The sequence below is a fragment of the Elephantulus edwardii genome, unplaced genomic scaffold (genome assembly GCF_000299155.1).
Source record: "Elephantulus edwardii isolate Elephantulus edwardi_28Jun2011 unplaced genomic scaffold, EleEdw1.0 scaffold00140, whole genome shotgun sequence".
NCBI classification, from domain to species: Eukaryota; Metazoa; Chordata; class Mammalia; order Macroscelidea; family Macroscelididae; genus Elephantulus; species Elephantulus edwardii.
Genome location: NW_006399890.1, coordinates 481,372 through 496,966, shown reverse-complemented (window position 1 = coordinate 496,966; position 15,595 = coordinate 481,372).

Sequence of the window (15,595 nt, the reverse complement as noted above, 5' to 3'; positions counted from 1 at the left end):
AAACTCTGAAGATTGCACTGGAGCGTAGAGAAGCCAAAGCACAAGGAAGAATTCAAGATACTAAAGAGTAACGATTACAGAAGAAAATTGATGCATTTGAGCTGTGGTGTTGGAGAGGAGTACTGAATATCCCATACACTTCCAAAAGAACAATCTTGGAGAAAGCACAGCCAGAGTTCTTCTTAGAGACAAGGATGGTGAAGAGATGGTGACGACTCATCTCACGTGCTTTGGGCATGTTCTTAAGAGAGATCATTCTTTTTCAGGGGACATAATACTCAGGAAGGTGGAGGGTCAGCAAAGGAGAGGAAGATAGTCAGATAGATTGATACAGTGACTGCAACAATGGGCTTAAGCGTGTCAGAGATGATGAGGATGGCACAGGATGGCACAAGATTCAGATCTGTTTTTTTAAAAGGTTGCACAATGAGTTGCACACAGCTCAATATCACCTAACAACAATAAGGCTTTGAAAAGGATGAAAATGTAAGCTGTAAGTCTCTTAAGATTTATGTTTGAAAGACACTGCATCACTTCTGCCCCATTTAATTGTCCAAAGCAAGTGAAAGCAAACTCAAATTCAAGGGCATGGAGAAATAGATCCTCTGCCACTGTGCATCAGAGAGCTGGACAGTGAGTGACGATGACAGAAGAAGAATTGATATCTTTCAGTTATGGTGCTGGACAAGACTATTGAACATACCATGGACTTCAAAGAGAACAAACAAGTCTGTCTTGGAGAGGGTAAAACAAATTTCTCCTTGGAGGCGAGGATTTTAAAGCTCCATCTTACATACTCTGGACATGTTGCTAGGAGGGACCAGTCCTTGGAGAAGAACACCATGCTTGAAGGGATGAAATAACAACCCAGGAGAGGAAGAGCCTGGATGAGATGGATTGACTCAGTGACTGAGGTAATAGGGACAGATATGTCAGAGACAGTGAGATTGGCTCAGGATAGGATAGAGTTCAGAACTACTATGCGTGCGGTCACTATGAGTTGTGAGTGAATCTACAGCACATAACAACAACCTGGTGGCCTAGTGATAAGAAGCTGAACTGCAATCCTGAAGGCACATAGTTCAAATCCACCAGCTTCTCCACAGGAGAAGGATGAGCAATCTCCTCCCATACAATTAACTGCCTCTGAAAATCCACCAGAGGGTCAGCGATGGGTCAGCTCTGACTTGACAGAACACAACAACAACAGACGCTTGATGGGAGGAATGCCAAAGTCCCATTGTAAAAGAATAAGCTTCATTTCATCTTTGGAAGCAATTTCTAAAAAGACAAGGAAATTATCTGTGGAATTTATATTGAAGGAGAGTGACAGAAAGCTAGAGGTCCCTGAATGTGAAATATCTGTCAGGGATTGCCTTTGAGTATATTACCATTTCCTGAGGAAATCATGGACTTGTGAAGATGATTCCCTCCCCCCAACCCCCCATTTCAGGAAGTAGCACAGGCTCAAGAACCAGTGGTAAATAAAGAAAGAAATTCAGACTGCTCTGCAGCCATTTGCAAGAAAAAAAAGGAAAAAAATAATAATGTCCCAGGGTTTTGGAAATGGAATACCAATTGACACATTTTAGCAAACACATGCAGTTCTGGATATGCTCACCAGGTTGTACCAAGAAATCTGGAGGACAGCTACCTAGCCAACTGATTGGAAGAGATCCATATTTATCATTCTTCAAAGAAGTGACCCAGCAGAATGTGGAAATTATCAAACAATATTATTAATATCACATGCAAGCAAAATCTTGCTGAAGATTATCCAAAACCAGTTAGAACAATACATTGATAGAGAACTTCTGGAAATACAAGCTGGGTTTAAAAGAGGTCAGGACACTAGAGATATCATTGTTGATAAAAGGTAGATCTTGGCTGAAAGAATACCAGAAGAACGTCTATTTGTTGTTTTATGCACTATGCAAAGGCATTTGATTGATTGTGTGAATCAAAACAAATTATGGATAACATTGAGAAGAACACAAAAATGATTATGGATTATTAATGTGTATTGGCGTTCTGGTGGCATCATGATAAGAAGTTATACTACCAAGACAAAGTCATGCAGTTCAAATTTGCCAGATGCTTCATGAGGGAAAGATGGGTACTCTCCTCATGTTCAGTTCATTGCCTCTGAAAACCTGCTGAAGGGTCAGCTATGACTTGGTTGCTACTCAAAGTTATAATAACAACAACCACAGGATGTTAACAGGGAGCCACACTTTAGCTGCCATAGGGTGCTTGTATTTATTTTATTTGGGTTTGGTTCCTTCAGTTGAGCTTTACACTCTTCAATTCTCCCACAGCCCCCAGCATATTACTATTTTGCCCCAAAGCCATCTCCCTTTCAATTATGTCAGACAACTACCAGGCCTCTGAGAGCATTTGTGTTGCATCCTCACTCTAGTTCAATACCTACAATTATGGAGAACAGAAACAAGTCCTAGAGAGACAAGGTGATTGATTTCCAAACAAACAAATTGTCCAAATTCTGATTTCTCATATTTGATCATGTTTCATCTTTTAAACAACCCAGTAGTAAAGTACATAGATAAGGAAAACAATATATGGGGTGTTAAAAAATGCTTTTGTTCCAGTACACGTATCAACACAGAACGTGGGATTAGCCTGGGGCCTAAACAATGCGTTGTGTTTACTTTCCTTCATACTAGACCAACATTTTCTAGGGCCTATGGCTCCCTTGAAAATGCCCCAGCAAGTCAGGTTGTTTACAGGTTCCATGAATTACTTCATTTATCATCTGAAAATAAGCAAAACAAAACAAAACAAAACAAAAAAGCCCACAAAACAAAACCCAACAAATGTGAAACTCAAGCAAGTAGTAATCTTTTCTCTTGCATTTTATGGAGCTATTAAGGCACCAGGGCCAAGGTGTCCATTTGCTTAGCATCTAGAACAATAAGTATAAAATAGGAGGTGCTTAATAATTTATTTGAAAGCATGAATGGATCTATAGGTGATTCATAAAGAGTCATTTCTTGGCTTCCTCTATGGATCAGAAGTTGCAGACTTTGGCTCTGTAACCATGTGTAAGTCACATTAATCCTCCTGCTCTTACTTTTCTTCCCTCTAAAATGAGATTAAAGAAGATAATCTCTTCGGTTCTTGCCAACGTCACATTTCTAGAATTCTTTCATATTATATTGGCTCAGAAAAGGAAACAAAGTGCTTCTTCAACCAAATGTTTCCTCATTTGGTATAAGTTTCTTATTTTCTGAAGTTTGGTGTTTAAACTGTTTTATTGGACAAAAAGCAATCAGTGAATATTTAGAGACATTTTTTAGAGGTTACACTTGAGTTGAAGAAATACATTGGCTTCTGGTAGATATTGTTGTAGTTACTGAGTTCATATGGTTTAATTTTACTTTATACAGCCAAATCTTTAGAACAAATGAAAGCTCTGGGGGGCTCTGGTGACACAATGCATAACATGTTGGGCTGCTAGTACGTACGTCAGTGGTTCAGATCAACCAGGCACACCACTCCTCTCAGTGTTATATGCAATTTGTTATGCTTCACACAGCCAAATGCCTTTGAATAACCTACAAAATACAAGTAAACATCTTTCTGGTATTCTTTGTGTTCTGCTAAGATCTATCTGACATCAGCAATGATACCTCTCTTAACATGGCCTCTTCTGAATCCAGCTTGAATTTCTGGCAGTTTAAGCCATTTTGAAAAATCTTCAGCAAGATTTTAGTTGCAACTGTCTTAATGTTATTAGTTTATGATTTCCACATATTGTTGGATGACTTCTTTTTAGGCTGGAAACAAATATGTTTCTTTCAATCAGTTAACCAGTCTTCTAAATTTCTTAGCATAGATTAGTGAGCACATCCAGTGCTGCATCTGTTTATTAAAGCATATCAATTAGAATTCCATAAATTACTGGGGTCTTATATTTTGCTATTGCCTTCAGTGCAGCTTGAACTTTTCCCTTCATTTCCATTGGCTCTTGATGATATGGTGCTTCCTGAAATGCACAAGTATCAACCAATTCTTTTGGGGCAGTGACTCACTGTATTCCTTCCATGTTCTCTTGTTCACTCAAGCTTTTGCCCATAGAATCCTTCAAGACTGCTACTTGAGGCTCAAATTTGTTCTTCAGTACTTTCAGCTTGAAAATTTCAAGAATATCCTTTCCTTTTTGTTTTCTGACTCCAGTTCTTTTCACATTTCACTGTAATACCTTGTTTCATTTTTTTGAGCTGCCCTTTTGAATCTGTTCAGCTCTCTTACTTCAGTTTCCTTCCCCTCATCTAGTCATCTTGTCAGTCAAGTGTAAGTTCCAGTCTCTTTTGACAGCTATTTTGATCTTTTCTTGCCTCTCAATCTTTGTAATGACCTTTTTGCTTTTTTCAGGGATTATGTCCCACAATTTACACAGTCTTCAGTCTTAACTAATGTTCAATGTGTCAAATCTATTTTTGAGGTGGCTTTTAACTGAACATAAAGTCAAGATCATATTTTAGTTCTTACAGATTTGTTTTTATTTCTTTCACCTTTAATTATAACTTGCATATGAGTAATCGATAGTCTATGCTAGTCAGTTCCTGTTCTTGTTTTGATAGTTTATATTGAGTTTCTCTAATGTCTCTTTCCACAAATGTGGTTAATCTGATTCCTATGTGAGTCATCATGTGAGATCTATGTGTATAGGTGCTGTTTCTTTTTTAAAGTATTGCTAATGAATAAAACATTGATTATATAATTTTGACTGTGTGGGTCACAACAAATTGTGGCTAACCTAGAGGAAAATGGGAATCCCAGATACTTGATTGTACTTATGCAAAACCTATACTTGACCATGAGGTAGTCCTCAGAACAGATCAGGGAAACACTGCATGATTCAAAATCAGGAAAGCACTTCATCAGGGATACATCCTGTTTCATACCTTTTCAATTTATATGCAGAACAGATCATTTGGGAAGTAGGACTTTATGAGGAGGAATGTGGCATCAGGATTGGAGGTAGACTCATCAACAACCTATGTTATGCAGACACAACCTTAGCTGCTGAAACTGAAGAAGATCTGGAGTTTTCTGCGGGTCAAAGATTGTAGTCTTCAATATGAATTGAATCGTAACATCAAGAAGACAAAGATTCTCAGCACTGGGCCAATTGCCAGCACTGTGATAGATGGAGAAAAGATTGAGATTAACTGTGTCAGCTTGCTTGGCTCCACAACCAACACTTTTAAAACCAGCAGTCAGGAAATCAAAAGACAAATTGCACTGGGAAAGTCTGCTGCCAGGGACATCTCCAGAATACTGAAAAACATTATCAGTCTAGAGACTAAGGTATGCCTAGTCCAGGCCATAACTTGTCATGCAATTACTTGTCATGCTTCAGAAAGCTGGATAATGACTAAGGATGACAAAGGAAACAAAACACTTCACAAGTGAACCAATAAGGAACTTTATGATAAATGGGGAAAAGATTTGTATTGTCATGGAATTAATTTTACTGAACTCCCCAATTATCACACAGAAAAGCAGTGCTCAAAATTAAAATAAAATAATATAAAGACATATTGCACTGGCCAAATCGGTAACAAAAGACAAAACTGTCACTTTGAGGACTAAGGCAAGGTTGGTACAAGCCAAGGTATTCTTAATCTTCTTATATTCATGTTAAAGCTGGAAAATGACTAAGAAAAACTGAAGAAGAATTTATACGCTTGTATTATGCTGTTGGCAAGATATAGTGAATAAAACATGGACTGCCAAGTGAATGAACATATCTGTATTGAAAGAAGTTCTGCCAGAATGCTCTTTAGAAGCTAGGATGTTGAAACTTTGTCTCCTTACTTTGGACATAATATCTGCAAGGATTAGTCCTTGGAGAAAGACATGACGCTTTACAAAGTAAAGTGAAAAAGTCAGTGAAAAAGAGGAAGACTTTCAATTAAATGGATTGGCATGACAACTTCAACAATGAATGTGAGTACAGCAAAGATTGTGAGGATGGTACGGTGTTGGGACGTGTTAATTTTTTTGTCTGTGATGTTGCTGTGAGTCAGAACTGACTAGACTATACCTGACAACATTTGATGAATGTTGTTGTATGCTGTTGAGTTAGAACAAACTCGGAGCTAACCCTCAGGGTGGCAGCGGGTGTGCAGAGGCCGTAAATCACACCAGAGGAGACTGCCCATCCTTCTCCCACAGAGCAGTTAGTGGATTGAGCTTTATTAACTCTGCAAAGGCATTTGACCGTTCGCATCATAGCAAATTATGACTAACATTGAGAAGAATGGGTATCCCAGGATACTTCATTGTGCTCATGCAGAAACTTTACCTAGAACAAGAGACTGTTGTGTGAACAGAGCAAGGGAACACTGTTGTTGTTATGTGCCTTCGAGTTGCTTATGACTCATAATGACCCTATGTACAAGAGCTTTAAATGCCATTCTATCCTGTGCCAACCTCACCATCTCAAACTCACTCATTCCCACCCCTCCACTCACATAATTGATCCATCTCATCGTAGGTCTTCTCCTTCACTGCCCCTCCACTCTGCCAAACAAGATGTCCCTCTCCAAGGACCAGTCCCTCCTTGCAACATGCCCAAAGTATGTCAGATGAAGCTTCAGAATCCTTCACTCCAAGGAGCATACCTGGTTTAAAATTAAGAGAGGTGTGTGTCAGGGTTGTATTCTTTCTCCAAATGTACTCAATCTTTATGCTAAACAAAGCATTTGAGAAGCCGGATGCTATGTATGAAAAAGAATTGTGGTGTCAGGATTGAAAGAAGACTCCTCAGTAACCTATGTCATGCAGATGACACAATGTTGCTTGCTGAAAGTGAGGAGGCCTTGAAGTGCTTGCTGCAGAAGATCCACAATGCTAGAAAGGACATAGACATGCTTGTTGTTATGTACCATCGAGCTGGAATCAACTCACAAGTGCCCTCCAATGGGTTTTCAGAGGCAGTTAATAACACTGGAGGAGACTGCCTATCTTTCTCCCTCAGAGCAGCTAGTGGATTTGAATAGAATACCTTTGGGTTAGAAGTGCAATTCCTTACTACTAAGCCACCAGAACTCCCTATAGGTATTCTTGGAAAAATAAATTGGAGAAGATGTACTGGCTAGGGTTTAGTTGTTATCTGTCAAAAAGCTAGTTGTTCTTCAGAAATTTTCTGTGAAGGCTTTTTCTTTCCTACTGTTAGAGTCCCTGCATGGTGCAAATTGTGAGCATGTTGAGCTGTTAACTGAAAGGGTGGAGGTTCAAATCTGACAGGAGTCACCTCAGAAGAAAAGCTTGGCAATCCATGGCAAATCGGCTCTGAAAATCCTGTTGAGAACAGTTCACTCTGATACCCAGGAGTCACCAAAAGTCAGAGACAACAGTTGTCAGGAGTGGAGGCTTGCTAAGTTGAAAGCATGATTTGACACTCTTTATTCAAGCCAGTAAGGGAACCAAAAGAAGCCATAGAACAGATGTGAGACACAGGAAAGGCAAGGCCTCTAAAGAGGGGGGAAAAAGAGTGCAAATGATCACAGATTTGGAGAGAGAGAGATCATAAAGAAGAAGCAGTTGGAGGCATCTTCTGATGAGATATTTTTCCGAGGTGCCATCGAGGTGAGTATAACTCGTAGTGATCTTAAGAACAACAGACCTGGACTCTGTCCTATCCTTACCATCCTCACACTTTCTGACACATTGGAACCCATTGTGGCAATCACTGTGCCAATCCACCTGGTTGAGAGTCTTCCTTTCCTTTGCTGACCCTCTGCCTTTCTGAGCATTATGTCCCTCCCAAAGGTATAGCCTCTCTTAGCAACATGCCCCAAATAGGTGAGGTGAAGCTTTCTCATCTTTACCTCCAAGGAGCACTCTGGCTGCACTTTCTCTGAGACATATTTGTTTTTCTTTTGACAGTCCATGGAATGCTGAATCCTTTTCTCCAACACCACAGCTCAAAGGCATTAATTTTTCCGTCATCCTTATTCATTGTCCAGCTCTCAGATGCATAGCAAGCGATTGGGAAGACCATGGACTGAGTGAGCCTCACCTTAGTCCTCAAACTGGCATCATTACTCCTCAATAAATTGAAGAGGTCCCTAACTGCAGACTTTCCCAAAGGGAATCTCAGAGCACCTAATTGGGCACTTAACTGTGTTTATGCAAAATCTATACCTAGACCAAGAGGCTGTTGTACAAACAAAGCAAGGAAACACCGTAAGTTTCAAAATTAAGAAGGGAGTGTATCAGCATTGTATTCTCTCTCCATACCTGTTTCATCTGTATGCTGAGAAAATTATGAGAAGCTGGATTCTATGAAGAAGAATGTGGCATCACAATTGGCAGAAAACTTAAATAACCTGTGTTTGCAGATGGCACAATTTTGCTTATTGAAAGTGAGGAGGACTTGAAGCACTTGTTGCAGAAGATCAAAGAATATAGCCTGCAATATGGATTGCATCTCAATGTCAAGACAACAAAGATCATCACTACTGGCCCAATACACAACATCATGAGAGATGGAGAAAAGACTGAAATTGTCAACAACTTCATCTTAACTGGATCCATAATCAACATCCTTGGTACCAGCAGTCAGGAAATCAGGAGAAGAAACGTTAGTGGAGAGGCATTCCTTAATATCTAGGATCAAGTTTATGTCCCCACAGACAAAAATTGAGACGTACTGAACATATTAGAGATGATTCCTGAGTGTTGTCACTCATTGGACATGACATAGGTAAAAATTTTCCACCATTTCAGAAATAAAAAACAAAGTAATTGTTCTAGGACTTCATCAGAGTAAGACTATTGTTTTATTTTAACTTTAACTGCCTGTCTCTTCACAATAAAAAACATAGCGGCAAGGTTGTTAAACTAGAAAAAAAATACCTATGTGTTAGTTTAAAAGCAGCCACAGATTTAAAAGATATTAAATTAATCATTTCGCATTTTGTATCGATCTATTTAATTCTTTCCAGCTCCACCATCAAGCATAGCAAGTTCGATTTTAAAGATATGAGCAGCGAACAATCCCTATGATTTATTAACTTAGTGCACCTTCCAAGAAAATCATAAATAATTTGTGTTGCATTTAACACAAAGCAACAAACACAAAGCTCATTTTTCACCAGTCAAATCCAAAAATGGCTTTTTGGTTAGTCAGCTATTATTTGATCAATTGATTTCTCAGCTAATCGTACATCTGAGATGAAAGATAGTTAATGGTGCAATTCAGTTGGAATTTTTATGAATCAACCATTCACATTGATGAAAACGTTCTTTTTACAAATTTCACTATTGTGTAAGCTGGAATTTTAAATATAATACCCTGGGTTTTAAGCCTAACTCTCAATTTTCCTTCATTTTATTTTCTTTTTTCCCAAATATATATATATATAAACAACCCAATAAAACTTTTTATTGTGATATGGGTAAAAGTTTGCAGGGAAAATGGGTTTTCCATTGAGCAATTCATTAATATTTTGTTTTATTACATTGATCATAATTTCCATAATGTAATAACATTCTCCAGATATCCTCCTTGTGTTAACTGTTTCCATTTTTCCTTCTTTTCTATCCCTTCCTGTCTTCTAGGCTTTATTTCTGAGGAAGTGACTATCTTTTGACTTTGTATGGCTGATTGCTCTGAGAAATATGAACCACTCTGGTACTATAGTTGACCTTATATGGCTATCAGACTGTTGGTCTGGGGGGCTTTTGGAGCTTAGTGTTAAGGAGCTGCACTGCCAACCCAAAGATATGCCGTTAGAATCCACCAGCTGGTCCATGGGAAAAAGATGGGCAATCTTCTCCTGTGCTATTTACTGCCTCTGAAAAGTCAGCTATGTGTGTCTGTTTTGACTCGATGGCACACAACAGCAACAACACCAACACCAGCAACAGTTTGGCTGCATGTTTAGCCACAGAAATGAGTTCAGTTCTGAACGTGAAAGATATCAAAGTGCCATAGCCTTAGGGGTTCCACCAGCCACTTTCAGACCTGTAAACTTGGTGGTGTTTTGTTTGGTGGGTTTTTTTTCCTTTCCTTTCCATTTTGATCTTTGCTCCATCTTTTCTCCCATTCTATATAGGCCTCTAAGGATAATCAGCAGTGGTGGCTGGGCACCATCTAGTTTTTCTAGTGTAGAATCATGGAGGTCCATTTGCCCTTTGGACTAATTATTTCTTTGTCTCTTTTATTTTTTTCCACTCTGCACAGGAAGAGGTCAATAATTGAACCTTACATGGCCACTCACAAGGTTTTAATACCTAGTTGTTATTCACCAACAATGTTGTGGTTGTTCTGTACTTGAATCAGAACTGACCCACAGCAGTCCCTCCATTGTGTTTTCAGAAGCAGTAAATCACTCAAGAGGAGATTGCCTACTCTTCTTCCACGGAGCAGCTGGCGGATTTGAACAACATTCCTTTGGGATTGCAGTCAGTGTCTTATCACTAGGCCTCCTTATGTCAGGCCAATTGACCTCAATGTATTCTTAAGCTATAGTACTGAGCTCCAAGGTCCAGTGATTTATAACCTTGAGATGGTTGGTTATGGTAAACATCTTGTTTTCATAGCTTTTCCCTCTATGCTTTACTATAGTCATAGGTATATTTCCAACACATGTAAATACACAAATAGGAATATACTCTATCCAACCTATATATAAATACTCATGGATGTAGTCCCATTTGTCTTTCCACCTTTGTTCATTTTGAGTGCCATCTATTTATCTATCTTGTTAGGTGCTGTTGAGTCAACTCCAATTCGAAGCAATTCTATATACAGGATGGATCACTGGTCAGTCCCACAGTCTTATGCCATCTTCACAGTCACTTCTGTATTATTGCTATTGCTAGTATTGAAATGGGAGGTAGCACTATCACTACACACTGAGCTGGTTAGACTATAAAAGGATATAGAGTTCAGGGTGGAACATCACACTTTAAAGGGGGTTTTTATGAGTCAAAGTAAAATAGTAACCCATATGGTGTGTAATTATTTACCTTAAAAGAAAAAAGCTAGGAAAAATAAGACATTTCTTTTTTTTTTTTTGGCTGTTAAGGAGTTTATTTTTCCAGATGGCCAACCTGGAGCTATAGTTCACTGGCAAATTAAGCCTCCTAATACAGAGAGATCAAGTCCCATCATGTGTTTAATAAAAAGCACAACTGTGCTTCTCAAACAGGTTGTTTATAAACATGGAAAATACTGAAGAGGGTGTGTAAAAGGGAGTCCTTGACACATACTGGGTTTCATCTTTTTTTTTTTTAATTAATTTTAATGAAAGTTTACAGAGACTTAGGGTTCCCAGTCATTCATTGTTACACTTTTCTCCCTATCTACCCCCTCCTCCCCAATCCTCCTTGAAAAGAAAGAAAAACTCTTTCATTGTTATGCAATCCTCTCCCCACCTCCCAAGTCTATTCCAATATGCAGCCTTCACTCTGGACTTCTGTAATGACAAGAATACCCATTCACATATCCCTTTTAAACAGTTCTCTCCCTCATTGCATTGAAAGACATTCCTTTTGGGTTGAGTTGCTTTTATTGACTTGACTATGACTCTTAGCAATCTTGTGAACAACAGATCTGACTCTTGCCATCTTGTGCCATAATCACAATCTCTGTTGTCCTCAAGCCTATTATATGGCTAATATAGAGAAGAATGGGAATCCTATAACACTTAACTGTGCTCATGCAGAATCTATTCCTAGACCAAGAAGTTGTTATCTGAACTGAACAAGGGAACACTGAGTGGTTTAAAATTGGCAAGTGTGTACATCAGAGGAGTATCCGTTCTCCATGCCTATTCAATCTGTATGCTGAGCAAATAATTTGTGAAGCTGGACTCTATGAAGAAGAATGTAGCATCAGGATTTGAGAAAGACTCACCAACAACCTTCGTTATGCAGATTAGAAAACCTTGTTTGATGAAAGCAAATTAGACATGAAACTCTTGTTGCAGAATATCAAAGACTACAGCCTTTAATATGGATTGCATCTTACATCAAGAAAACAAAGGTCCTTAACACTGGGCCAGTGAGCAACATCATGATGGATGGAGAAAGGATTGAAACTTAGTGATTTCATCTTGCTTGGGTCCACAATCAATAATCTTGGTACCAGCAGTCAGGAGATGAGGAAATGTATTATTTTGGGCCAGTTCACTGTCAAGGACCTCTCCAAAATATTGAAGAGCAGTGATGTCAACTTGAAAAGCAAAGTGAGCCTGACTCAGGCCATGGTCTTTACAATTACTTGTTATGCATCAGAGAGCTGGGCAATGAATAAGGATAATAGAAGAAGAAGTGATGCCTTTGAGTTGCTGTGTTGGAGAAGAGCACTGAATATTCCATTGCCAAAAGAATTAACAGATATGTCTTGGAAAAGGTGAGCCAGAGTGCTTCTAGGAGGCAAGGATGAGGAAGCTTCATCTCTCATACTTTAGACATGTTGTTAGGAGAGGTTATTCCTTGGGAAAAGATATCATGCTTGGAAGGATGGAGGTTCAGCAAAAGAAAGACCCCCATCAAAATGAATTAACATGGTAGCTGCAGCAGTAGGCTCAACTGTTTCAGAGATGGTGAGGAAGACACAGCATAGGGTGAGATACAGGTCTGTTGTTAATAGGGTCATTATGAGTTGTAGCTGACTCAATGGCACCTAACAATAGTAATTATAGTCACTGTGTCCATCCATCTTGTTGAAGGTCTTTCTCTGGCCCTCTTCCTTTCCGAGGACTGGCTCTTCCTGACAGCATGCCCAAATAAATGAGATCAAATTTCATCATCTTTCCCTCCAAGGAGTACTCTGGTTGCACTTCCCTCAAGACAGATTTGTTTGTCCTTTTGGCAGCCCAGGGGATATTCAGCACTCCTCTTCAATACCAAAATCCAAAGGCATCCTTATTTATGGCCCAATTTCAGATGTGTAGGAAATGATGGAAAAGACCATGAGTTGGAAAAGGTACATCTTAGTCCTAAACTGCCATCAATTTCCACTTTGGAAACTCTTCACCCTGGGGCTGGGCATGAGTGGGCCCGATCTATCCCTTTTGTGTAAGATGAATTCGACTAACTTATAATCCTCTAAATTGCTATTATATTAGCTTTAGTCAAGTGGGCCTTGTCACACAGTAACCCCAGGCATAACAGGATCAGACCATTGTGATCAACAGAGTCTTCATTGCCTATTTCCTGAAGTATATTTCCAGGCCTTTCTTCCTAGGCTTTAGGTGGTTGTTGTTAGGTGCCATTGAGTCAAATACAATCCATAATGGTGCCATGAACAACAGATCCAAACCCTGTCCTGCCCTGTGCTATCCTTACACTTCTTGACACACTAAAGCCCACTGAGGCAGTCACCATGTCAATCCACCTGGTCAAGAGTCTTCCTTTCCTTAGCTGTCCCTCTATCTATCTAAGCACTATGTAATTTTCCAAGGAATACCCCACCCCCCCAGCAATATGTCTGAAGTATGTGAGGCGAAGCCTCATCATCTTTGCCTCAAAAAAGCACTCAGGCTGTACCCTCTCTAAGATATATCTGTTTGTTCTTTTGGCAGCCCATAGAATGTTTGCTACTCTTCTCCAAAACCACAACTCAAAGGCATCAATTCTTCTTCTGTCATCTTTATTAATTGTCCAGTTCACAGATGCATAGCAAGTGATTGGAAAAACCATGGCCTGAATCAGATGCACCTCAGTCCTCAAACTGACATCATTACTCCTCAATGATTTGGAAAAGTCCCAAACCACATACTTTTCCAGTGAAATTCCAGTGCTGTCTCCTGATGTTCCTCACTGCTGGTACCAAGGGTGTTAATTGTGGAGCCAAGTAAGATGAAGTTGTTGACCGTTTCAATATTTTCTCCATTTATCATGATATCTATCAAGGCTTTAGGTAATAGGGTTCAAAATCATCAAGAGGAGGATTCAAGAAGTCAAGTTTTAGCTCATTGTAAGAAAGAATTCCAGGAAGTATAGAAAGCACTGGGAAACATTGAAATTTCTTCAAACAATGTTTCCTCTTGATATAATTAAGCCGAGGCTAGAACACGCCTCTGGGATAGGTTAGAGGAAATGTGGGTGAACAGGAGGAGCTCTAATGAGTTTTCACTCATATTCTTTCCAACTTAGATTTTGTGATTCTGGAAATTGATCTGAATTATGATAAGGAGCTCAGACTGCCAGGAAAGTCACTAAGTACTGACTTCCTCTGGCCTTCAAACAAGTGACTTATTTTGCTTTTCCCTCACCTTTGCATAATGCTAGTCAAGATTCTTACTAAACAAGGCTCCTGCAGAACAAAGCATCTGAGGACAGAACTTTGTCCATGCTAGTGACTCACAAGATTAGAGTGTGTGTCTGAGTCTCATAACATTTCTCTGCTCTGTCATACACTAGAAAAACCAGAATTTTAATTTACATTATTTTATTTTTAAAAAACTTCTTAATCTCTCTCTCCCAGAGATATTTATTCTTGCCAACATAATATAAAAAAATGGAATTCTAAGTATTGTAAAACTGTGGCAGCAAGTATCACATCAAGACTGAGAGAAGTTTCCTTCCTTTCTTCCACTGGGTGCCTACTTTGATCTATTGCTGAGGATGCAAAGATGAGTAAGACAGAGCCTCAAGATCTCACACGTGATTTCTTGAACTATATAGTTTCAAAAGATTTTTATTATTTGATAATCAACAGACACCAGAAATGATATGCCTATCTAACAAAGTAAATACAAGATGCCGTCTTGATATCACATAATCTATGCTATAATTATGATACAAGTTGTCATTGTTATGGTCCAGGAATAAAATGTTTCCATCAGATAAATATTACAGATAATATATGGTATTTATTTAGAAGACCTGGGTTGCTAGTTTCCTAAGAATTATGGTACACTCAAACAGTCCAACTTCAAAAGAACAGTTTTTCTTGGTGATTCAGATAATAACTTTAGAACCTCTAGAACCACAAAATCATCATTATGAGAGTGGAATTTTATTCTATTGAAGTTATAAAAGGATGCCTTGGTGGCATTGTGGTAAGGAATGGGACTGCTAACCCAAAGGCACACAGTTCTAATCCACTAGCTGTTTTGAGAGAGAAAGATGGACAATCTCCTTCCATGTGATTTACAGCATCTGAAAACCTGCTCAGGGGTAGCTATGAGTTGGTTGTTTCCACAGTAATGAGATAGCGAGAGATAGTTTTGAAGAAAAAAGTACAATTGTTAGGAGGGGTTACAGATGTGTGGGAGAGACTGTTGAAAATTGAAGAGTCAAGGGATTAAAATAAGTGCAATATAATTGTTATTGTTAGGTGCTGTCGAGTGAAGTAGGACTCCCAATTTGTTGTGTTGAAAGCATACAATCACACCAATGATTATTTTAGTCCCAGACTTGAGGGTGACCAAGTGTGATAGTCTCAAGAGTTCCACCAGTCTCTATCAGACCAGAAAGGTTTCTTAATGGTTTTGAATTTTGTTCTACATCTTTCTTCTATTCTTTTATGGATCACTTTTGGAGAGGCAAACCTAGCTACAGTCTAAGGGTTATAGATTATGACGTCTAATGTTTCGATCTC